General features: G+C 31.1%; 1 protein-coding gene and 1 long non-coding RNA gene across 3 annotated transcripts in view; one reads left to right on the top strand and one right to left on the bottom strand.

The window, feature by feature from the left end:
• Positions 1-15,453, top strand: part of LOC128202572 (uncharacterized) — a 67,913-nt gene extending 52,460 nt beyond the window's left edge. The window contains exons 4-5 of one of the 2 annotated variants that reach the window (XR_008253864.1): positions 8,639-8,823; positions 14,198-15,453. This is a non-coding gene — a long non-coding RNA (uncharacterized LOC128202572). Of the gene's footprint in view, positions 1-8,638; positions 8,824-12,931; positions 13,524-14,197 lie in introns of those variants that run through there. The other variant, XR_008253863.1, reaches the window with a different exon arrangement.
• LOC113512722 (uncharacterized) overlaps positions 1-26,042 on the bottom strand; it is a 61,540-nt gene that overhangs the window by 33,829 nt on the left and 1,669 nt on the right. The window lies entirely within an intron of this gene.

The raw sequence follows: 26,042 nt of genomic DNA, 5'->3' as shown, positions 1-26,042 counted from the left end.
TCAATTGTTCATTTTTCGTTTTCTATATTAAATTATTATAGGAAGGTAAAATTAAGTAAGTAGGGGTACTCTCTATGTTAGATATTGAACGAATTTTAAAAGTATTTTGACTAATAAACCGCTACATTATATAACGTTATAAGTTCATATCTAATCTGAATATTTTTTTTATAATTTGTTCGGGAATTTCTAAAAACTAATAATGAACGTATTTCGGTGAAATTATGCTTACCAAACAATATATACTTAATTGCTATGAAAGGTTTACAAAACGTACCCTTAAAAAGGAAAATTTGCAGTTCGAAATTAATATAAAAGAAGGAAGTAAGGTACGATGCTGAACTAAATCTGCGATATACCTGCTATAGAGTTAGTGTGAAAACATATCGTGCGGAAACATTTAGATAGTAGGTTCCTAGTAGTCAGAGCGAGAAGGTATACTTATTTTGAAATTTATGGGTAAGTGTATATAAAGCACAAAATCTCTATACTAATATGTAATACGTAAATTTTAGGATGCATTTTTCAATAGTTTTGTCACAAATCATTATATTGAAGTGTTCGAGTAAGCACGTAAAGTAACATTTAAATTCGCGGACCCATTACTAAATTATGTAAATTCAATTCAACAAAGTAAAATGATGTGGGTGGGTAAAGGCATCTGGGTAGAGCCCTGTAGGATAAGCTTGTAAACTTTCTTTTATGTCCTTTCAGATTCATTACACCGTGAATGAACTATCCTTAGTAGTCATCCTTTACGACTCAGGGATTACCCTGAGTTACCAGAATAATCCTCGAGTTGAACGAACTTACCTTTGTTAATGTAGGTAGCAAAGCTATTTAAATGCACACTATTCGACGATTTAGATATAGAGTGAGAAAGATGAGATGTCTCTGGGCAATGCGTTCAATATTGTCATGGACGCAGTGACAGTGATTAAGTCAAACTCTCACAAACCTGCTACACCTGCTTATTCACCTACATGAAGAACTATAATATGTTACGTACTTGCATATTTTATTGTCTTCTATTATATGTTAACTGCTCTGTGAATGTAAAGAAGCTATAATGTATTTTTTTTTAAATGATAAATAATGGAAATATCGAAATAAAGATCCTATTGGATGCTATTATAGCAGCGTTTGTATTGATTGTAATCTGTTTTGTGTCTAATGAATAAATAAATGCACTTGTTGAATACTTGCAGTTAATTATACTAATATTATGAAAAGAAAAAAAAATTGTTTATTTGTAACGGACAATCTCAAAAATGACTCAATCGATTTTAAAATCTCTTTCACCTATAGAAAGCTCCATTATCAACGAAAACCATAGGTTATATATATAACATTAAAATAAAAAATAAAATAAAAATTTCCCAAAATGCTATCTACCCGCGCAAAACCAAGTCGAATCGTTAGTATTTTATATAGTAAGGAAATAGTTAAGAAATATTAGGACATCCAACAAATTTCCACAAGTTAGGGTCCTGGATTTCTTGATTATCGTTCGCCCCATGGGCGCCCCATCCGCCCTAATTGTGTCCCTCCCCATATTCTGACTTTCTATGCAGTAATAAGACCTATAGTAAAGGAACATATTGCCTCGGGAATGGAATCATAAAATTGCTATATTAGTCAGCTCTTGACCATTATAGATGTGCCCAACCTAACCTAAACATCGAAAGATAATGCTGAGTAACCAAGTAGTTACTTCTCTTATAAGTAAGTTCATTTTGCTTCGCAGTCAAAAAAAGACCGGTCCACCAAAAAGGAATTATTTAATAAAAAAATATAACTAGTGTCATTTAGGACGATATAAGAAGTCAAATGATTTCCCATATATTGAAATCTATTCAAGCATTTAGAAGTGGTGTAATATAGAAACTCACATACATGCACTTTGAAAACATACTTCTTTTATCGTGCAATTGTAAACATGTTCCTTTTAGGCTCACTGGGTTACGACATAGTTTCCATTTTGACTTATCCTGTATATTTCAAATAATGTTATACATAAAGCAATGGATATAATGAAGGTATATATTAATGTAAAAGTTTCAATAAGTGCAGCACCAATAAATTTTATATCAATCCGCTTTCTCCAATACCCAACTGTCGAAACTTGGCATTTTGCCAGCTTACAGACCTAAAGACGATCATCTCCAGAATTACAATTAGACAATAAGATTCTATACAATCTATGCCCTTATATCTACATAGCAACTTATTTATTCATCGGATGTCGGATACATGTCGATCTGCAATTACAGTATGTGACCTGCTTCAGTATTTTGGGATTCGCGTTCACATTACTATTCCCTTCAGTACTTATAGAACCTTTATTATTGTGATAGATAATGCCTCTAAATTAAATGGTATCAAGCGAAGTTACTTCACGATATAATATTTGAACACCAAATAAATATCTTCCAATTAATCTATAAAAGGCTCATTCTCCAGATATTGCTAGCTAGCTAGATATAGTTATAATAGCTAGAATAGTTTAAAATAGCTATATAAAAACATTTAATTATAAAAAATATTATACACTGTAGGAATTTTTCAATGAGAAAATTTAATTGTATTTGTACCTATTCGTTTTGTTTTAATTTATTAATGTTTTATTTATTTTGTGTTAATCGACTATGCATGTACACGTATAATGTAAAAATGAAGTCATGTATTTTACGTAATATTTATTAATGTGATTGCTGTGCTCTTCCAGGGTTCATGTTAATTCTGTACCTTTAATGCTTAAGATCTATATTGTTACAACATGAAAATGCAATAAATGATTGTACTAAATTTAATATTAGCGTAAATAAATAGGTACGAATATAATATCCGATTTTTTCCACGTAACGCGTTTTTTTTGGGTTTCCAATGTAACCTAATTTATAACCTACGCGTTATCCGGAAAAACGCGTTGACTTTTGATACAATTGAATTTGGATTAGGTCGAAATCCATGTTTACCAGCACACTCAGATAAATTACTAATCGAAATTTCATCTATTAGACATCAAGTAGAGTCAAATAAGTAAGGTATCGATCTACTATTTGATATGTACTCGTTGTGATTTCGATTAAAACCCAATCCCAAGTAAACACGTATTTATTTTCGAGATTATTTACATACATTATCATTTTTATTTGCAATGTAGTTATTGTGTAATGTTACAGTTACATTATAAATTACTGGCTTTTACCCTGTGATTTTATTCAAAGGGAGACCTTGCACAAAAGTCGTTTGCTTGGACACTTCTGTCTCATTCATGTTTGAACCGTGAAGCAGTTGTGTCTGCATGGCTGTTTCAGTTATATGGCAGTGGATTTACGGGGTACAGAGGAATAACACCTGAGTCCTTAGCAGTGGCAACGTATGGGAGGTATCATGGGCGAAACATTATACTCTGTTATGCTACTGCTTATGTCTATAGGCGACGGTTACCGCTTTCCTTCAGGTGAGCCATCAACTTGTTTGTCATTCTAGGTTGCATAAAAAACCGCGTGACCGGGACAAAGTCATCGGATATTTATCGGGATAAAATGTAGCCATCTTTCTTTATCTCATATAATACGGGTATACTATATTTTAGTGATTTATTTAGCCGGTAGGCGTATAAAGCAAATTATTCCCTTGTGCTGTAAACACGTATTCTTACCTAGCCATTGAACGTGATTGTATTTTCAATTTAGTATCTAAACTTAAGAAGGAATCAGACTTTCGGAATTTAAATACTAAAAAGAGAAAAATAAATATAAAATACATTTATTTACTTTCATTATTATAACACTAATGTTTTATATAAATTTTTAACTTATAAAATCGAAGAAGTGACTATATACAAACAATAACAGTAATGGATACAGTTCTTATCACAGTGTCACAATTTTGGGACAATATTCTTTCCCTTTTTGTGATTTCTTTTATTTTTCTATCATACCAATTTAGCGCAAATGAACAATCATTGTTTTAATGGAGATAACATTGAATAGTATGGACAAAAATATATTACGCTGACTCCAAAATTTATATACCTAATTTTTTTTTATTGGATGAAAATGGAATGGTAACCCCGCTTGCGCTAACGCTGGCGGGGCACCAGTGAGGGGTGATAGATGAGAATGAAAACAGGCCAGTTAGCCCATCATGATGAATTCATCGGGAATTAACCATGATAGTTTCCAAAAAGAACCGCGAGGAGGTCGACCTGGTTGGGTATATTGCTAGCAATGGGATTCTCAGTCTCCATTACTAACAATCCCTTTCCCCCTATATACCTAATTGTGTTAAGGATAGGAAGGTGATGATAATGATGAAGGGCGTTATGCATTCAATTATTTGAGAAAATTCTTTATCAAACTAGGTTAGCCGTTCTGGTCGAGGGTTGATAAAAGTTTCAGTAGTGAAGTTAAAATTTCACTACAAAACTATTCAAACCAACATTCGTGTTTAGTTAGAAATATTTGAAACTTTAGGAGCAAAATGTTTATGTTAGATAGGTAGGTATAAGGTTATATAATGGGTTCGAAACATATTTCAGTTCATTGGTTTACATCGCATTAGTGATTACTTGGCTATTATTAACATCTATTATGTCTCTCGATGCCGTGTGGCCTCGATATAGAATAGGCCACCCTTTCCTTTTCTGTAAGTGTAGTAAGAGGCGACTAAGAGAACTTAATGGTCGAATAATGTGCAAACAAAATCTAACTGTGGTTGTGAAACCGCCTGCCAAGCGTGGCAACTACTGGCAACTCCCCCGCCCTTACCTGGATGCCTATGTTCAGCAGTGGACAGTTAACGGCTAATATAATGATGATGATGATGATGATTATCTTAATTCTATTTGGATATGTGACTGTTTGATTTCTGCAGTACATATACCATCCAATTAGCGATTATTTGGTTATTACTAAAGTCTACGTGATGTGCATCAACCCGATAACCTAAAACTTAACAATGAATTAAAATTATAAAGTTAATTCGAGTATAAATTTTTGACTAAAATTTGACTGAATAAATGCTCATTTCAATAAATGTATACTAAATACAATACCTACATTACAGATACATTAATATATTACCTACAAACTGTTATTTACACTCTAGACTTTCATTGCTTTACAAGCCGAGAGGGAAATTAAAGTTTGTTTGCCTTCTGTGTTGTATCGAATCAAATATTTATACGAATAAAGTAAGTTCCTATCAAAGTAATTTGTGGACTATTGGAACAGATTCGAACTTGATAAATTACGTACAATCATGACGCCTATGTATTAAATTTTGTTGAAAGATAAATAATATTGTAATTTTCCAAATAAATCGTAAAAGTAAATTAAACTATGTCTAAAATTTCGAGCTATTTAATCAAACATATTTGATATATTAGTATAACGAAAGGTTTTGGTTAAATAAACTTAAACAGGCCCCAATGTTACATTAATCACACAGTGCCTACCTAAATCAACATTGCCTACTGCTATATGAGGGTCCAAGATAATATAATTAGCACGAGAGGTTTTATTGCGGTGATCTATGGTCTCTCCGAGCCATTAGATTTCTTGATCATTAAATGTTACAGATACTGGTTGTTTACCTCGGCTTCGACTGCGAGGGACCCATTATCTTTTCTTCCGTTCAAGATATCCTTATCTAATAAATGCCTACGATATAAGGGGACTATACACTGTATTCTGTGGCTTTGCCTCGTACATCTGTATACATATAAAATAAATGTGTCAAGTTAGGATATAATTTATCCTTGTATAAAATTTTATTCAAGTCAAGTCGTTTAATCGTTTAGTCGTACTTAATCACCCTTAAATGACTTGAATGAATTTAACAAAAGAAAACCATTTCTCCGCTAACTTTCACATTTACAATATTAGTAAGATTTTTTTTCTTACTAATATCTAATATACTATCAGTGAGTGATGATAGTGAAGTCGAGTCATTTGGCTCACCATAGCCAATTCACCTCGTAAAGTCGTATGAATATAAAAGATTAAACAATACGATGATAGTAACTCACTAAAAAAAGCAATAACTAATTGGCAATGATAAATTTTCATATTATTATATAAAAAAAAAAATAAGAAAAACATCGTCTATAATTTTCCAATGTCGTAATTGCTTGTAAAATTTATTCGAAAATAACAATAAATTACATTCAAACCTTTTCTAATATTCAAGTGATTGAGCGACACGTAGCAAAAATTACTATTTATAATTTTAATTGAAATGAATTCCATTTTTCTTAATTATAAACAGGTATATTTTATAATTATTCAACATACAAACCCTAAACCCATTATTCCACCACATAGTGACCATGACCTCTATAACAAGAGCGTATGGAATAAAGAGACGGTGACAAATAATAGGTATTTTAGTGTGAATGTGTTTCTACTCGTCTTTTTTACTTGCCAACAACAAATCTAAATGTCTGAAGTGTGGCGCCAGAATCTCGTGATGGAATAAATCGATTTGGAACAAACTAAAATGTTTTTCGAGTTTCCCGGAGTCTGAAATTCCACTCTATACTACACTTATAAAGATCTTATTTCATTGTCAGGATGTATTTCTGAATAAATAGGTATATAGGTGAGTAAATAAGTACTTGTAAATATATACAAGAATTCATAAAAAATATTTAATTATTACAATGACGAAGAACGCTCTAATGAGTCACATAGCCAGGTTTTATTTTGACTACCATACAGACTACATATAATTTTTGAGAATATTTATATTTTGTGTAATATTTTCAACTGTTAATAAATATTACTAGAAGGATATTTTTTTTCTTAAATCTAAAGCACGATAGGCAATTTAAAGAAGCTTACAGCATTAAGTTCGCCTTTTGCACCACATTTCATTGGTCAATCAATTTGAAATAAATACAAAGCTTATTACTTATTTAATAGGTATTTACATTTTTATAAGATTTTGTGTTAAATTTATTTTATCATTTTATAAGTTTTCAAATCAAATCTTGAGACTTTGTACAAAAGTCGATTGCTTGGGTACCTCTATCCTATTCGTGTTTCTACCGTGAAGCAGTTGTGTTTGCATGGCTGTGTTTAGGTTTGAATGGTCTCACCATGGCGTGAATTTATAGGGTACAGAGAAATAACATCTGAGTCCTTAGAAATGGCAACGCATGGGGGTATCATGGACGAAACAGTATACTCTGTTATGTCCATGGTACTGCTCATGTCTATAGGCGACGGTTACTACTTTCCATCAGTTTGGCCGTCAGCTTGTTTGCTATTCTACGTTGTATAAAATATAAAAAACATAACTTCCTCGCATATATAAAAAGGATGTAAAATTGTTGTCATATTTCGTTTATGTTCTTCAAGAAAAGGTTTTCCTATCATGAATACCCAAATGTGATTTCGAGTTAATAACCAATCCAATAAAAGAAATACTGTTAATCAAATATAAGGAAGATATTGTATGAAGGCTTGGTAATATACTTAGTACTATATAAACTCTGTCTCCGATATAATGTTAGCTGCTTTTTGACGGTACTAAAATAATACACATAAAAATTAATAAGTTGAAAAATTTATCTCCTAACCGTTTAATTCGACGTGTTTTGAAGTCACATCACTCAGCTAAAAATACAGAGCAATAGTTGAAAATACAGGGTTAGATTTATTCAAAAATTTTCCGATGTAGTTCATACTGTGCATATTTTAGTAGACTAAAACCGTCACACGTTGAAACAATACGGACGGCTAACCAAACTACCTATGTGTACTGTATTTGGGAATTCCAAACTACATCTCTACCTACTCCAACAATGTTAATATACGCTACACATACATTACATATAGCAGCCGTGCATTGTGCCAAGCTAATGAAACAAGTTTGACATTGTGTTGATTTTTAATTATTCAACAGTTAATGTGAACATCGTCCTATTGACATTCGTTACTGAATGTATACTTGATATAAACACATAGTTACATGAATAGAACGGAAGTTCTATATATGGGAATATATATATAATACACGATTTTTTTTTACCAAGTGTAGTTTTATATTATCCTTCATTTATGTACTATGAAAAATGCCATTCCAAGTATATACCGTGGTATATAGCAACTGATGTATTTTTAAAACTGTTTTATTGTTTTACAATATCTTGTGCAGCTTAAAAAATAATTAACTTTTTCTTATATATTCGTATTTATGGCTCTAAAATATACTACATATTAGATAGTATAATATGTCCCTACAATATGCAGTAAGTGCAGAAAACCTCTTTCACTAAACTAGCAGACTTGTTTATTTTAGTTGATTAAATGGAAATTCGTCATACTGTTTACTTTAATGTACATTTTCACTGCTGTATATTTAATGTTTTATGTTACATTTGTCTCACCGTCTCGTGCAAGAGTCTGCAACGGTTCACATACAATCGATCTAACAATAAACTGTTCTTCTGTAGCATACTTCGCATATATTTGCTCCATGGAAAATTCGTTTTCAACTGCGTATAACATAACATTTACAATTGCATACATAATTTTTTTTGTATGATTCTGTATTTATTGTAATCACTTTATAATCTTGTAAATATATTCAAATAGAATGAGCCAATTAATTAACTAAACAGGAATTCGCTACTCGAGGGCATTGCTGAGTGCGCCCGCATACTTGCAAGGAAACTGGATTTACAAATGGGAATGTGGTTCGTGGTTACAGTTCATTCCTTTGGCTAATGTTGGAAGATTGCTGGACGACACCACGTTTAGACTTTCAATCTCTCTCAGATTGGAAGTGAAAAACTTCCTCATCGCTGTAAGTATCGGAACATTAGCAATACTTGGGTCATTATAATCACATCTGCCTATAATACTTAAGTAGTATTGCCTACTTAATGTGTTACGAAATATACTGAAATATGATAATGAAATGTGTTTTATACATAATAACATTTATTTTATTAGCAATTTTCGTGTCTAAAGTTATGCAATAAATCTCTAGAGAAATATTTTCTTTCAAAATTTATTTTCCTTTAACTAGTCTTTCATAAAACTTATTTAAAGACTGCCAGTTGTAACAAATTGTGATACAAGTAAAATGAATTTTTAAAGATACGTCTCCATTTGATATATGAACAATATCTTAAATATTAAAAAAAAAAAAAACAATGAAATTACATCAATCTGTTTATTCCAATAAAGTAATAAATGTGAAATAAGGTTGATTCAGTCGAGATCGCGAACTCCTTTCTCTACGTTTGAGTATCCTCAGCGTCCATCGCAAGGGCATAATTTTCGGCAAATTAGCGACAAGAGGTTGTTTTTACCTCGTAACAGTGGGCTACAAAATACACACTCGACCGTTTGGAGTAGTGGGTGTATTCTAACAGCGTCAAGTCTGCTTTCAACATTTTTCTTAATAGATACTATTAAACAAAAATAAGTATATTAAATATTTTTTACCTATATAATTAAATTAAATCGGTCGAGGAATGAGCAGCAGGCCCTCACTTTAAACATCACTGAAGTCGCCTGCCAAGCGTGGCAGCTACTGGCAAAACCTTCCTTATGGGGGAGACCTTCAGATATTCACCAGTAGATAGTAAATGGCTAATGTGACATGATTACCTACTCAATTGTGGATATTAACAAAACAAAAGTTGGCAGAAGATTATATATTAGCTTAACAAATCTAAGTACATTCATATAGGATAATTTACGAGAATGTATACGTAAATACCTACTCATAAATTTTCTAAGTACAATAGAAGCCCATACAAAGACGAAATCACGTTTATTACGGGATGAGTAATAGATGAGATTGGATTTTTGTAGGACAGGGAATAAAATTCTCGCTTTTCATTGTATAAACAGCGATATCACACAATATATAAAGTGAAAAAGGAAACATAAAAACTACAATACTGATTGCTACACTAAACTAAAGGCTGTACTACGAAGTTCACCTCACAATAGTTGTCTACGGAAACAGGAATCAAAAGCTACGTGCCAGCTACAGCGCGGAGTAGAAAAGCAAATAGGAGAAAGTCTAGTTACTTCGAAATTGTTTAATTTAGTTTCAAGTAATTCCCAACACTATTATAATGGAAATTATTAGACAGTTTTAAGTATTCTGTTACAAACATAAGTATTCTGTTTTTATAATTAACAAGATAATAATGGAACTTCCTTTTTATTGTTACTCTCAGAGTCTACCTTTAACTAAGTTTTAGTACCTATTTGTGAGATTTTTTTATGTTTTAAGTAATTACATTTATTTATATTAATTGAATGGGTATTTCTTTTTCAAAGTAAAAAAAAAAGATATCCCTATTGTACTTTATTTCGTGTAAATGTTTTCTTGTCACAGTTTTTAGGTTGTTTAGTGAAAATTTGTAGGCATCGTAAGGATAATTAGATTTTATCAAGTTTTCTATTGTTTTACCAACTGAAATGTAACGTTTAATAATTATATAAATGAAACTTTTGCTTTTCATTGTTTTTCCTTCATTCTTTTTGTTTTTTCTTCTCGAATTGGAAAAAAAGTAAGTACTTTTCAAGTCCCTGCCGAAGTAGCAATCAACGGTATTGTTTGGTTAAAAAAAGACTCGGTTGGCATTTCTTTTTTTAATTATTCGGCCGCTTCCGTTCTGAACTTAACACCAAAATGTCTGTGTTGACAGTAATATAGGTACTATTAAAGTTACTGAGAACAGTCATCATCGGCTGAACTTAAATAATATAGCTTACGAGAAGGGAGGGAAAGTTTACGTCATTACGTGTTTAGGTCGTTTTCCATTCAGGGCATTAGGTATATGGTTGTTTGGCAAATAAATTAGATGTTTTTTAGTCGTAACGCGACGTAGGGGAAATTTAATGTGACAGCACTTTTTCCTTTTTACCACATTTTTTGTTTTCGGTAATTTTAATAATAGGTGGGCTTACACATAAACAATAAACTAGCTGTATCCCACGACATCGCCCACATAAATTAGTGCGTAAAATATCCTATGTGCAAAGTAAGATTATATCCTACCTGTATATCAAATTTTATTCAAAACTGTTTAGTAGTTTTTGCGTGATATATTCATTTATTTTTTAGGGAAAATTTGTAAAGATGGACCTTACAAACTTTCGCACTTATAATGTTAATAGGATATGATGGTCAAAAATTTAATTAATGACTATTCGAATATTTTTTTAATAAATTGGTAAAAAGTATTCTGGACATGTATAATAAACTTATTAATATTATATTATCTGGAATACTTTATTGTCTATTTATATGTCAAACTTCATCAATATATAACGTCATATTGTTTCTAACACGATATCAGTCATCAACAAATTTTCAAACTATAGAATTTTATTTTATTATTACGTACCAAATAAAATAAACCTCTATGTTTTTTTAATTATGCAAACGCTTTGTCCATTTAATAATTTACCATTTTATTACTGAAGAAATTCTTTACTAGGAAATTTATTGGATCTCTTGCTTCATAATCGTCTTATATTTGAATTCAGTTGGCAGAGTGTAATTTTGAAGGATATATAATTCCTATTCTTTCGTTGAATAGGTACTTGTTTGAAATTAGATTTTTGATGAATACATACTTAGAATTTATATCATTTCACAAAACCATTAGTATTAATATAAATATAAATAATATTATTTGTGTATATGAAAATTATTATTTCTTTTAATCCCCGATACAATTGCCATTATTCATTAAGAACCACTGAATAATGATGACGTCAATTCATCAAAAATTAACCACAATGGGTTCCAGGGTAGATCGCATGGATTATGATCTGATAGAGTGGATAGTAGTGTGGTGGACTTGGGACCACTAATCCCCATTACTAACAATTTCTTCTCAACTACTGCTTATGTAGGTGTAATACCTATTTAATCTAGTAGAATACGTCATTCTTCATTGCAAATTGTGTATGCCAAAATGACGATAAACTAAATTGTTAAGGCACAAACAAACTATTTAACATTTACGACACTAGTAAGGACTTTTATACCTATATAATATTAACTGTAGTTGCTTATAAATCTGTCGTCTGCCAGTGGAGCGGTACTTCAAAGACTAGGCCTTTGTGAATGTAGTCTATCGCTTTGAATGGATGGCCGCGTTTGTTCGGCAACTCGAGACCTCATTTCATTTCCTAATGAACTGCGTTATGTTGCGTAACCAATATAGTAGTCTTTAGATTTTGGTGAAAAAAAAAAAAGAAATCATTTGAAATTTAACGAACTGTGACTTTAGTTTGGAACAGAATAATATGAAAAAATCGCCACTAAATCGAGCAGATTATCTACTTATAGATACTTTTGATTGCAATCACTAATAATTACCTACATTTAGTAGGCTAATACAACAAATGTGAAAATTAAGTTAATAGTTTGTTACCTCTTCATTCTTAAACAAACCAATTAATCATTATGAAATGTATTTAGCAAATAAAATAGTATTTCGCGTGGAGTCAGAAATAGCCAATATTTTATCTCCATCATATTAGCTTCTAACTATCCATTACTAATAATAAGCTTCCCCCTAGTTTTGCCAGTAGTTGCTACGCTTGACAGGCGAATTGGCAACCGCAGTTAGGCTTTGGAGATATTTTAATCGCTTCTTACGACACTCACGGGAAAGGAAGGGGTGACCTGTTCTATGCCGGGACCACAGGAGATAATATTTTGTCATGACGAAAAAAAATAAATACCAAATCTCGGTCACACAGACAACATCAGAGGCATAGAAAGTAATTATTTACCAATAGGAACATAAACAATATTTTACATTAATTTACTGTTTATATATTTTTTTTTTCTTAATTTTAATCTCATAATCGTATCATATTTCTCTCTTTATAAATAGTTTTGGGCTATAATAACGGCGGATTACTTTCAGGTCAAATTGTTGCGTAATTATTCTGTGGTCCGAACACGCCTATGAGGGTTTATTGGCAGTACGCCAGTGCCACGTTATAGAAATCCACAGGTGACTGCTTTAATCTCGGAAGGGATATATAATCAATTTTATCACACAGTATTAATATTTTACGCTTTATAAGCAATTATTTAAGCTTAGTAACATAGTCGCAAAAATAATAATGGGGTTGATTCAGAAGCATCATTTCTTTAAACCTGTCTCGAATATTAAAATTTCAATTTAATATCACAGCTTAATTTATTCTAAGGATCAATATGAAATAAATCCATAGCATATTTAAGTCAAAATGTTTATAATTTTAGTTTATGACAGTCTCATCATCATCATATCAGACATTGACTGTCAACGTTTGATATGATGACCATATACTTCCCCCATAAAGTATAATATAAAATAATACCAGTAGTTGCCACGTTTGACAGGCGAGTTGGCAACCACAGCTAGGCCTACGGTGATGTTTTAAAAGGGACGCTGCTTCCCATCCTTCGACGATTAAGATTCCTTATTCGACTCTTACGACACCCGCAGGAAAGGAAGGGGTGGTCCATTCTATGCCACACAACCATGGGACCACACAACATTTATGATGGTCTATGAATCTACTAAATTAAAATATTGTGTTAAAAGATAAGTTTGGAAAAAAGGCGTCTCAGTTTCGACCCCATTAAGGTAATGTTTGTAGGTAACTTGAGGTAACTACCTACCTGATGGTACTTAGTTGTAGTTTGCAATCGCATTTAATATTATAAGACGGTATCACTGCTAGTTTCGAGTAGGTTTCTAGGTAGTTTGTAAATCAGTGAATGCTCGTCCAAAGATCTATATATATATATATATAGATAAAGCCGAGTTCGTACTCAAACTTCTGAATATGATTAAAATGTTGCATCCATGCAGACTATTTTAGTTTATAATTAAAATAGTCTGCATATATATAAATGTTGTAAACAAGGGCGGACTTAACTACCAGTCAACCTAATACAGTTAGAAAGTATGTCGTTAGCGGGCAGCTAAAGTGCTTCAACTATTAATTAATTAATTATTTTTTATTATTTAAAATTAGTGACTTTAAAATTTTACATACTTTTTACTTATATTTATGTAGGCAATACCTATGTTCTTAAATTTCCTCGATATAATTAATGGATTTAACGTCCATTAAAATACTGATATGGATTACTATTACTATTACAAAATATTTCTTACTCACCCTTTTGTCAACAGGTAACCTTTTTTAAAGGGAAATATGTTTTTACACATCCCATTTATTATGTGAGATTTCTCGCTTATCAGGACACTTATAACCCTGCTGTTACCGCCATTTACAATATGGGAAGGTTGAGGTGACGGCTGCACTTATCCTTGGACCCTATTTGTGTCGCAGGAAACTGTTGTGATGCGAGATACACAAGCAGGGGCAAATAGTCAGTTTAGTGAAACGACGTATAACTGAAGATATTGTAATAATTAGTCTTACCACTGAATTTATTTAAATATAAAATGTAAAAGATTTTTTTTTGTGATTTCATGATGTTCTTAGGCATTCTATGAAATCCTCAATTATGTTTATCAGTACAGCAATTATGAGATCAGACATCATCAATTATGTTTAGAATCATTTATATTCATGCCAAGTCCCTTGCGGGGTAGGTAGAGAGAACCGATTGCCAAAGACCTTTCTCCTTACATACATCTTTTGCTTCTTGTATTTTCATAACTCGTCTAATGCATGTATACCAGTTCCGGAGACTCTTGGCTTCTTTATTTAAAAGAACACGGTTTATTTGATCATAATAGGTTACTGTAGGTCTCCCCAGTTATCTCCACATCCCCATTTGCATTGTATATTTGTTTTGTCAACCTTTTATCTGGCATTCTTTCCACATGTCCGAATTACCGTAGCATGCTCTATCTCATTTTAACATCGACACTTTCTTTCTGACCAGCTCGCTGACACACTATTATTATGAATAGGTACATTACCCTGCAAATTCTGCGTAATGCTCGCATTTCAACCGCATTTACTCTGCTTGCTTTTTTTTACATACCCAACTCTCGCTGTCATAATAAATTGTTGTATATTAAGAATTAGATGTATGTTTAATTTTAACTTTTTTTTTTATTAAAATTTTGTATAATTAGTAGGATTAATCAATGAGATTTACATTAAAATATTGCTTGTCTTTCATTTTGCTAAAATTAATGCAATGTTAATAATATTCAGTATAGGTATCTAGTCTCAAAAAAATATGAACTGGTTAAGTGCCTATTATTATAGTATTACTAAATTTTACTTTCAGAATACTTCGCTTACAATTTCTACGTTATTAAAGTAAGCGGATACAAACCAATTTCGTTAAGTAAGTAGTGAATAAAAATCTTGAATTAAATAAGAATACTATATTTTTATACGAAACGAGTTATTGTTTTATTAATTTGGCTTTCATCCAATGCCGCACTATGCATGCGTATCTATATGTGTACGTAAGTGTCTCCCGGAGGGAGACTTTGTACAAAAGTCGATTGCTTGGGTACCTCTGTCCCATTCGTGTTTCAACCGTGAAGCAGTTGTGTTTGCATGGCTGTGTTTCGGTTTGAAGGGTGGGATATGGCGTGAATTTACTGGGTACAGAGGAATAACACCTGAGTCCTCAGGAATGGCAACGCATGGGGGGTATCATGGGCGAAACAGTATACTCTGTTATGTCCATGGTACTGCTCATGTCTATAGGCGACGGTTACCACTTTCCATCAGGTGGGCCGTCAGCTTGTTTGCCATTCTAAGTTCTATAAAAAAAAAAAAAAAAAAAAAAAAAAAAAAAGTACCTACTTACTTTACCATCTTTATAATGTGCTACATTTAAAAATATAAATGTCTAGAAATGGTATGAAAATAGATGAAATATATTAAGTCAACATCATCGGAAAATGAATTAATTGATTCGTAAATTTCAGAGTGTAAATAATATTCTCAATTTCATTTCCATTATATAAATCGGTAACAGAATAATAAAAAAAATCGTTTTTCCTATATACATGTCACTATTATAGAAAAATACATAAATACAATTAAGTTCTACGCATATATGTAATATTTTTTTTTTAAATTACCATTAAAAGCCTTTTTAAGTAAGTTTAAAAGAGGAGATTTTCAGCTTGTCAAATTTTTTATTCCTGAGACCATATTACATAATTACGTCGCCAATTCTGAACGGATTTTCACAATTCTTTTGCAAGAGAAAGGATTTACTCCAATGTTGGTCTCATTAATTTTGTGGTGTTTGAAGATCTAAGAAATATTTCATCGTTTATATTTCGATTGATGTTGGTTCTTGGCAGAGAAATAATACATTTATATATAAAAGTATGTTACCTACTTAAATAAATAAAATTGTATTTCAAATCTGATTAGAATTTTTCTCTTTAAGTATATTACGTTTAGCATAAACAAAAACCATTTCCAGCTAATCTCGTTTTAACAAATTCTTTGTTAATTGAACGAGTGTGTATACTTGTATTTACATATAAGGTATTTGCGGATTAGATACATGAGTAAATATTTAAAAAACCCATCGCCCTCTGAATGTTTTTACTTACTGTATCTAATTTAAAGAGGAGAAAATGATAAGAATAAACCAAGAGATCCATCCTACTGAGTTTTCTAATCCGTATCCTTGTCACGTTCCTGTTTTATTAAATAAGGATAATAAGTGTGCAAATTATAAGGTTTTATAGTGTGTTGTATTTTCTTATTCCATTAAGAGCTTATTTAAAAATTAAGCAACTTCAAAAGGAGAATGTACTGAATTTATCTGCATTTTTTTCGTGTATTTTACGTGTTTTTTAAATTTTGGCAATTCTAAACTGTTTTTGTATATTTTATCATTATTTTTTTGCAGTTATAAGATTTTTTTTCTTGTATTGGATCTATATTTATTTTGTGACGATTGAAGACAACATTTTTTCTAGAGCAAAATCTACTTATACGATCTAGCACTCTGAATTTGAAAAAAATTTAAAAGTAGTACAAAACACTGTCTTAGGTAGGCAGTGTTACCTAATATTTATAATTAATTCATAGTATTTCACAAAGTAATTAAACGTTATTTAGTCCATGTAATAATGCCTATTTGTAATTTGATGTGCCAGGATCTATTATAATTATAATATACTTGTTACTTTGAACATCTTTTTAATTAAACAGATCATTTCTAATAAAACAGACATTCTTATTAAAAGGTATTTATTTATATTTAATCATAAACGTATGTTAAAATTCCTTTAAATTAAGATTTCAATTAGGATGTTTAAACATGTATTTAACATCTGCTTTCGCAAATTGACAAAAAAAAGTTAAAAGCTCCTACTCGTAATTTATCAACGATCTTCAAAGAACATTGAGATTACTAGTCAATATTGAACGTAGTGATTATTGTTCAGCGAGTCAATATTAATTTTCTCACGACTGAAATCTCTCTTTCAATGCGTAACTAGTAACCGTATTAAGAACGCTTTAATAAAAATTCCTTATTGTTCACCTCTAAGAAAGATTTAATTAAATAAAATATTTTGACAAAAAAGAACATTGAAACAAGCAAGATAAAGAGGTTACAACGGACTTACTGCCTTATGTCTAACGAGTGTATAACTAAGAATAATGTCTGTAAGAATAATGGAAGTATAAATGAAGCTAGTTGTGCAGAAAACAACTATGTTACATTACCTGGGATGACCATAAGAGACGGCTGTATTCTGCAAAACTAGCTCCGAATTGCCTCAAAGAAATTTTCTGTTTGTACAATATTACAAAACTAGTTTCCTTAGTGAATTATTATTCAATAAGGAAACCAGTTTTGTAATATTTATTTATTTATTCTTTATTGTACACAAAAAATTACAAACATATAATATATATAAAATAAAGATGTGCAACAGGCTAGCTTAACTCTGTAAGAGTTTTCTTCCAGCAAACCCTGAACAAAAGAATATTGTTATTTTAATTCAATTAATTATTGTTTTTTAACTTTAATCAATTTGAATAATATATATAATAGTAGTGGTCTTCCATTGTGCACTTTTTAAAAGCACTTTTACGCACAATCACGCTTTGGTACCAAATGATACCACATCGTAACCCTCAAAAGAAAGAAAATAAAAAAGAATATTCCTTTTTAAAAAGCTAGTAACACAGCCGCAATTCTTCTAGAGATGCGGATGATCATGACCGACGGTAGTCATGTACTCGTCTACCCCTTGTGTTATAAAAAAAAAAAATTTATAAAAAATAAAAATATATTGTATTTTTCTGTTCAATTAATGGTCTCATAACAAAAGTGGTAAAGTCATTATGCAAGTATTACAAGATCAAAGAATCCGTTCCAATGATGAACCGTCCTTGTTAGTGTCCTTTCATCAACTTTCTGAACATATTTACGCAATAAATATAGGTAGAGTGGCCAAAATCTTTTCGCTTTTGCGTATTGGTATTAAATAGCGGTTTCTTCAGGATTGGCAACGCGGAATACCCCTAGTATTGCAGGCATTCATAGGCGGTAACCACTTACCATCAGGTAGGCGTGTATTTTTATGTATTTGTTTGCCACCTCAGTGGTATAAAAAATATGATTAATAAGAGGAAATAAAAATTGTCGATCTGCTTTTCTTTATGAACATTGTAAAGAGGAAAGATTTGATTGTTTCTTTGTACTGGATGAACTCAAAAAACGACGTAATTGATTTTAGATAGATATATAGATAGATACTCTTGTTTCCTAAAAAAAATTACATAGTAAACTTATTATAAATACAAACAATCACATGAATAGAATTTAAAAAATATATCATCTATAGCAAGCTACATTATCAGCATATAACATAAATTATATATTATATAAAAAAAATTAGAGATCCCTACGAAAATTACAATATTATAACCTAAAGTATCAAAAATTTGCTTATTAAAACTAATATAAATTCTAATTTATCTTTCTCTCTATCTACCCGTAGAAAGCTGGGGCAGAACATTAGTATATTATAAAAATATTACTTCTGTTTTGTTTCACGTGTGACATGAACTGTGCTTTTTATTTCGCACGTAACGCAAACTTTTGTTATATAAATAAGTACCGTCTACACTTCGTGGCTCGTTTATTTACTCAACAACTTTATTCACTTTATATAACTCAAGTCTCTGAATTGTATTGTGTTTATTTTACTCTACCACCCTTATTTCAGTGTTATTGGTACTTCAAAAGGCGATTTGAATTTAATAAGTCTGTATGTAACTGCAATTCCCATTTTATTCTAATAGAACTTTTAAGTCATTGTTTATTAGATGTAAAACGTAGTAACTGAAGAATATTTTACCTATTTAAGCAAACCTTAGTTCAATAAGAATTGACATTTGTATGAAAACTCAATTCTCTCTTGTTTAAAATATTTATTGGGTTTAAAAATAAAAGAGTGTTGCATAAAACAAGTGAAACTTATGCAGAAGACAGTATACCTACTCGTATTTACACCCCATATAATTTCACACCTTATAACAGCTTAACCAAACACTGAAATTTGGTATACACATACTATATGGTATGACAATGATTTAGGCTACTTGTCTTGACTTTTATTCCGGGCAGTGAACCTATACCGGTGACACGGACAAAGTCGCGGATTAAAACTAATTGAATATAATAAGCGAGTAAAAAATTTAGGTACTCGCTTTGATTATGAGTCATGCGATTTTTTCGTTCATATTACGTTTTCAACAGGCATACTGTCGATGTAATTTATTTATAGCAGGAGCTAGCTAGGTATATAGCCACAAAACATTCATTATTCTAAACGTTACACTTCTTTCCTCAATCTGAAACAGTCGAACTCAATTTGACTTGGCAAACTCTTGTTTGTTGTTTTATTTACTCATCTGGTATCTCCGATCGAGGTATATAAACGTTTTCACCAGCTGTTGAAGTCTGTTACTGTAGCGATATTTGTGCACTGTATGTTCAAATCAAAGTTACAATGTAAATAGTTATATTCAAATGACTCCTACTTCCTACTATAGTATCGGATTGTATTATATTATCTATTCTACTATTACAATTCCTTTTACTTAACAGTACTAACATAGATACGAAATAATACATAGGTTCATATAGTGCCATGTGATTACGTCTCCAATGTATAAGCATTCTATGTTTAAAAATAAAGAAGATATTGCTGATGAACTAATAAACTTTTATAAAATTTCATAATCGAACCTAAAATTAGGTCAGCAAATTAAAGCAAAATTTAATAACGTATATACAAAAAGAAAGGAAATAATTCCATTTAATAAGTTTGCGGGAAAGTGCTTCTAGGATATAACATTGTATAATCAAAAATAATGTCTCACAAAAAAAAAAGACTTTAGTTGTGACAAAACTAGTTATTTTGATCTAAAAACTTAACTACTAAACCGAATTTGATAAAATTTCTAAAATAGTAATTTTATGATAGTAGTTATATATTATTGCATGTTTATTTTATAACCGTAGAAATCTGCTTGTTTCATGAATTGTATAGAAAGACAATGGTAACTTCTGCTTTGTTCACTTTATATTTGAGCTTTGATCGTAAAACGGTCGAATCTATCTTGATTCTGTCACTTAACTAAATTGGAAAGTCTGTTCAGAACGGTGTATCTACGTATATTTAATTAAAGAAAAACGAAAATTAACTGTGATTGTATTTAGGTACAAAAGCACATTTATTCTTCAACAACAATAACGGCTTAAGTAATTACTATAAAATTTGGTATACAAGTATACGGATATATGGGATGGAGAAGGAATGGCTTTTTTGTCCCGGTCAGTGAACATATCCCCGCCACGAGGACGGAGTCGCGGATAAAAGCTAGTAAGAAAAGGTAACAAATTAATACAAACAGATTACTAAAATATACTTTTCTATACTTTTACCGAGCTCAGGTAAAGTCGGTTTTCATAAAACACCTAGGTATATCACACAGTCAACATTTCATGAAATACCCGAAGTTTTATTTTCCCTACGACATATATAGACTTACTACGTTGATGTTTGAATAATTCAAAAAGCGACTTCTCAAATTTGGAATCCTATTTCGGAAAAATCCGCTTTGGTCGCTGGAATTAATTTAAATTGAGATCACTCTGTATTAAAGCCAACTTATCTAGACTTGATTCTTAAAAGTATAATAATATTTTTGTAAAGTGGCCCGGTGGTTTTGAACTCTGAATTTTTTATAGTATTAAAATTATTAAAATAAAAATAACAAAAATATTTGCCCAGATTATAATAAAACACTGCTTTAGGCATAAACTTGATCTGAGTATGGCATTTGCTGTTATCGTTATCGTTTGAATAATCTCAGTCTTTGCTTTCATAATAAATTTTACCAAAAGTTCATTTATGAAATAGTGTAAATGCATAAATTGTAATACGTTTTAAAGCATAACTGAAGTACTAATATAAATAAAATAATAAACACAAATTATCTTATTGAATGATTTATGTATCATGAAGATAATTTCCAGTAGGAAATTTTACACATATTTTAGAAACCTAAAATTCTAAAACAAGACCTAATAAAACATTTGCGTTGCGGCCGAAGCAGAAATAAATTATTACGTAGTAATAAATTAGAATTAAATTCTGAATAGTTAAATACGAAAAAAATCTTTGCTTAATCCTTGCCTGTCATGTTTAATAAACAATACAAGTTTATGAATTCCAAAGAGATATAATAAACAAGATAAGTTCCTTTGCCTCCATTCAGTAACTGACAAAGCTATGTTATGGAATACCATAAAACATTTTCATGGCCCCTAGTGAACCGCCCATTAAAATGTCTTTATTAGCTTGTCACTACCTCATGAAATTAAATTAGATAACTATATAATACCTACGCAGTTTAATTAAGTATGGTTCAGAGTATAATCTAATTAGATAAATAATGTTGAATTTAATTAAATAAAGATACTTCAAAACTTGTGTATCTAATAAACAATGTTTTAGATAATAGAAAATATTTTCAATTTATCAAATTTCAAAAAGGAAAATATTCACATCGATTGTATTTTTTGTACAAATATGTCTTATGCGATATCTTTCTCAATTCTGAGTGGATTTTGATTGATGATTCTTTTTTGTAATCAAAAGGGTCAGTATACCCTTGTATGGGAGTTTCATATTATTTTGTCATAGTTGAAGTCAGTTTTATGCTGATAATCTTATATTTTATTATATCGAAACTTATAGTCAATACAAAATCTACATTATTTTTGATACAATACTTTAGCAATTACAAGTAGGTAGTTCAAAATTCATAAAAATTTACAAGAATATGTAAATATAGATTCTCTAACGTACAAATTATTAGGGAACTAGTGTACCTAATTCAAAATAGACGAATACCTCCTACATATAAGCATGTAGTAAAAGGCGCTATTCATATAACCGTGTCTGACACCTGCGTGGCCATTATTTAAATATGGGATCCTTTTTCCGCTCAGTAAGCCAGTGTTTCGGAGCGCTTGTCAGATTTCTAGACGTCTAATATTTCTACAAACACTCTATATATTTTTCAGCTATTTATTATTTTAATATTACTGTGTTAATATATGCAAAAGTTTTTTTTTATTTATACAACTTAGAATGGCAAACAAGCTGACGGCCCACCTGATGGAAAGTGGTAACCGTCGCCTATAGACATTAGCAGTACCATGGACATAACAGAGTATACTGTTTCGCCCATGATACCCCCCATGCGTTGCGATTCCTGAGGACTCACATGTTATTCCTCTGTACCCTGTAAATTCACGCCATATCTTATCCTTCAAACCGAAATACAGCTATGCAAACACAACTGCTTCACGGTTGAAACACGAATGGGACAGAGGTACCCAAGAAATCGACTTTTGTAAAAAGTCTCCCTCTGAGAGATAAATATCACAGTATCAAATTTTGGATGATAACAATTTACTTATTATGTAATTGTGTTTGTTTTTCTTCTTCTCATGCAATGTTCTATTTGATATAGGTAGTAATTGATAACCTTCCCCTTTTTAAAACGACATGATCCATGTTATTTCACTATTACATGTTGTAATGACGTTTGTACAAACGCACATATAAATATAAATTATGGAAAATAAATATACTATGAATAATAATAATCCTACTAATATTATAAATGTGAAAGTTTGTAAAGATATTTAGATGATTAGATGTTTGTTACTCAATCACACTTAAACAGTTAAACAGATTTAAATGACATTTGGTTTACGGGTAGGTTATATTCTAACTTAACACATAGGATTATTTTATACTGATGATCACGCAGGCAAAGTCGAGGGAAACAACTAGTATACTATAAGTGATAAATTATATTGTTTCTAGCTATATAAATAATGTAATGAAGTGATTAATAATGACCTACTTATTCTTACATCACACTTAGTATAGTGGATTGAATATGCTTGTATTATGTAAGTACTCGTAATGCACTGTGAACAGGATAGCGTCGAGTGAAACCCTTAAAGGGAAGTTAAGTACTCGTCGCTACGCTTTTTAGTGATGTTCAACATCTTTAACTTTTCAACAAATTACCATAATTATATAAAACTCAAGGTTGCACAGACTTCGCCTCGAAGAATATTTTAACGAAATTGTAATTTGATATTAACTTCCCAAAAAGTATTATAATATTTTTTATCGACTTAAGACTTATCTATAGGAAAGTATTTTTAAATAATTCTCGTCAACATTTCAACCATTTGTCGTCCACTACTGAGTTTAATAACCGTTTGGTCCCGGTATAGAATAGGCCGCCCCTTCCTTTCTCGTGGCTGAAGGACTTAATGGACTTAAGGGAACTTAATGATCGAAGGATAGGCAACAGGGTTCCTCTTGAAATATTATCAAAGCCTAACTACCGTTGTCAACCCGCCAGCCAAGTTGATTGACTCGGATCCGTGTGGTCTTGTATAGAATGGACTATCCCTTCCTTTGCCGTGGGTGTCGTAAGAAGCGACTAAGGGAAATTAATGGTCGAGGGATGGGCAGCAGCGTCCCTCTTAAAACATCACCAAAGCTTAACAGCGTTGTGGCAACTATTGTCAAACCCCCCTAATAGGGGAAAGCCTATGTTCAGCAGTGGACAGTTAACGGCCGATATAATGATGATATCATAACTTAACATAGGCCTCCCATATAGATCGCCACAAGAATAAATCCTTAACCGCTTTATGAATAATGGGTGCTTTTTTTTTAAAGCTACTCTATCACGGTTCTTTTAATCTGTGGTCTATGACTATATCTCTCTACGTGTATGTTCTATTTACGGGTACGAATAAATATCTTCGTTGTCCTGGTTGAATATTTATTTTAATTTTAAATTGTTTTTGTATTTTTTTTTATTTGTGCTTTTTTATTTTTATTTTTTTGTCTCTTTTGCTGTGTATTACGTGTATGTTTTTTTTTTATTGTAATTTGTGTGCTGTAAGTAATGTAAATAAATTATCTATCTATCTATCTAAATTGCCCATAAATCCTCTTCTACTATATCTTTGAATGAGATAATGGAAGAGAGTCCTTCACTGCATACAGTTACTCGCCATGCAATAACATTTTAAAGTTCTTTAGGTTGCGTATGTGGCCCATTTTTATAAAACATGCTTATCTTATAATAATAATATGTTGATTTATAAAGGTATGTATTTATTTTGATATCCCAAGATCATTTTTTTTTATTTATTTCGTGGATAGTTATACAGCCACTACATAAAAATAATAAAAAATACCAAACTGCAAAATAAACGCACAACGAAGTAGCGACAAATTGCAAGAGTTTTAATAAAAAGAAATGGATAGCAAAAAGAAAGTAGGTCTCAACACAGAAAAGATTTGTTGTTTATCTCAACAAAAAGCTTTGTTATCCCATTTAAGCTCGTAACTTGGTTGTAAATCGTGTAGTTTACAAAATACAACCGAAATAAAAATACTCATTCTGTGCAACAGGCCTAGATGTCGATATTATAAGACTCCATATCAACATAGTATACGTTTCATTGACTTTTATTATTATACTTAAATTATAGTATTTGATTTATATTTATATTCTACATTATTTGTTTCAAATCATTAAATAATTTACTAATAATATTCTGTAATTACGCAAATACAGTGTATTTAAGACTTGTAAAAAATAAAAAAGCTCTCACCACAAAAAGTACCCAAAAGAAACATCTTGTCGACTAATTCAGTCGTAATTTATCACATAATAAGCTAATTCATTTTTTTTTACAACACAGATGGTAAGTGACTACCGCCGCCCATGGTCACCCACAAGTTGTGGGCCACAACACCAACGACATTGCAGGTGTGCTGCCGGCCTTTTAAAAAGGAATATGCTCTTTTTCTGAAGGTTATGTTGTGTCGTATCGGTTCGGAAATACTGCTGCTGCTCATAATATCTGTTAGGAATCTAGAATAGAATTCACGATCTCAGTCTGTAATTAAAAGTAGTTGTCGACTACTTTTACTTTTTTTAGAAGATTTAACATACAATGGCAGACTTATACAGGGAGCTCTTACAGTTTTGTTTTGCTATTTGACAAAAGTTTATTAATATCAAATGATTAAACTTCTGGTAACCTATTTAAGATAATTTTTGTTTTGTTAAAACGTTTTTGCAAATGAGACCATCACTTTATTACTGTTATAGATGATAGGCCAACAGAAACAGCGTTCGGCTCTTACGTAACATTTACAATGCCTGTGACAAATCACTAAAGGGAAAGCTTTTAATTTTCGTTTTGGGATAACTCGCTATCACAACATATTCTAGAATAAAGAAGGTAACTAGATCAATCATTAAAAAGTTACGTTCACATCATAAAGGGCAATGACCCTTAATTTGTCATCGTCGCAGCGCAAAAATAAAAATATAAAAATAACCGCAGTGAGTGCCTCGATCAGCTTATGTCCAGACTAAACATGATGAAAAACTTTTGCAGGTAAATAGTGTCTACATACCTGCTTCTTTATTATC

The sequence above is a fragment of the Galleria mellonella genome, unplaced genomic scaffold, assembly GCF_026898425.1.
Source record: "Galleria mellonella isolate WM207_F2 unplaced genomic scaffold, CSIRO_AGI_GalMel_v1 utg139, whole genome shotgun sequence".
NCBI lineage: Eukaryota > Metazoa > Arthropoda > Insecta > Lepidoptera > Pyralidae > Galleria > Galleria mellonella.
This window is presented reverse-complemented; position numbering and strand designations above follow the sequence as displayed.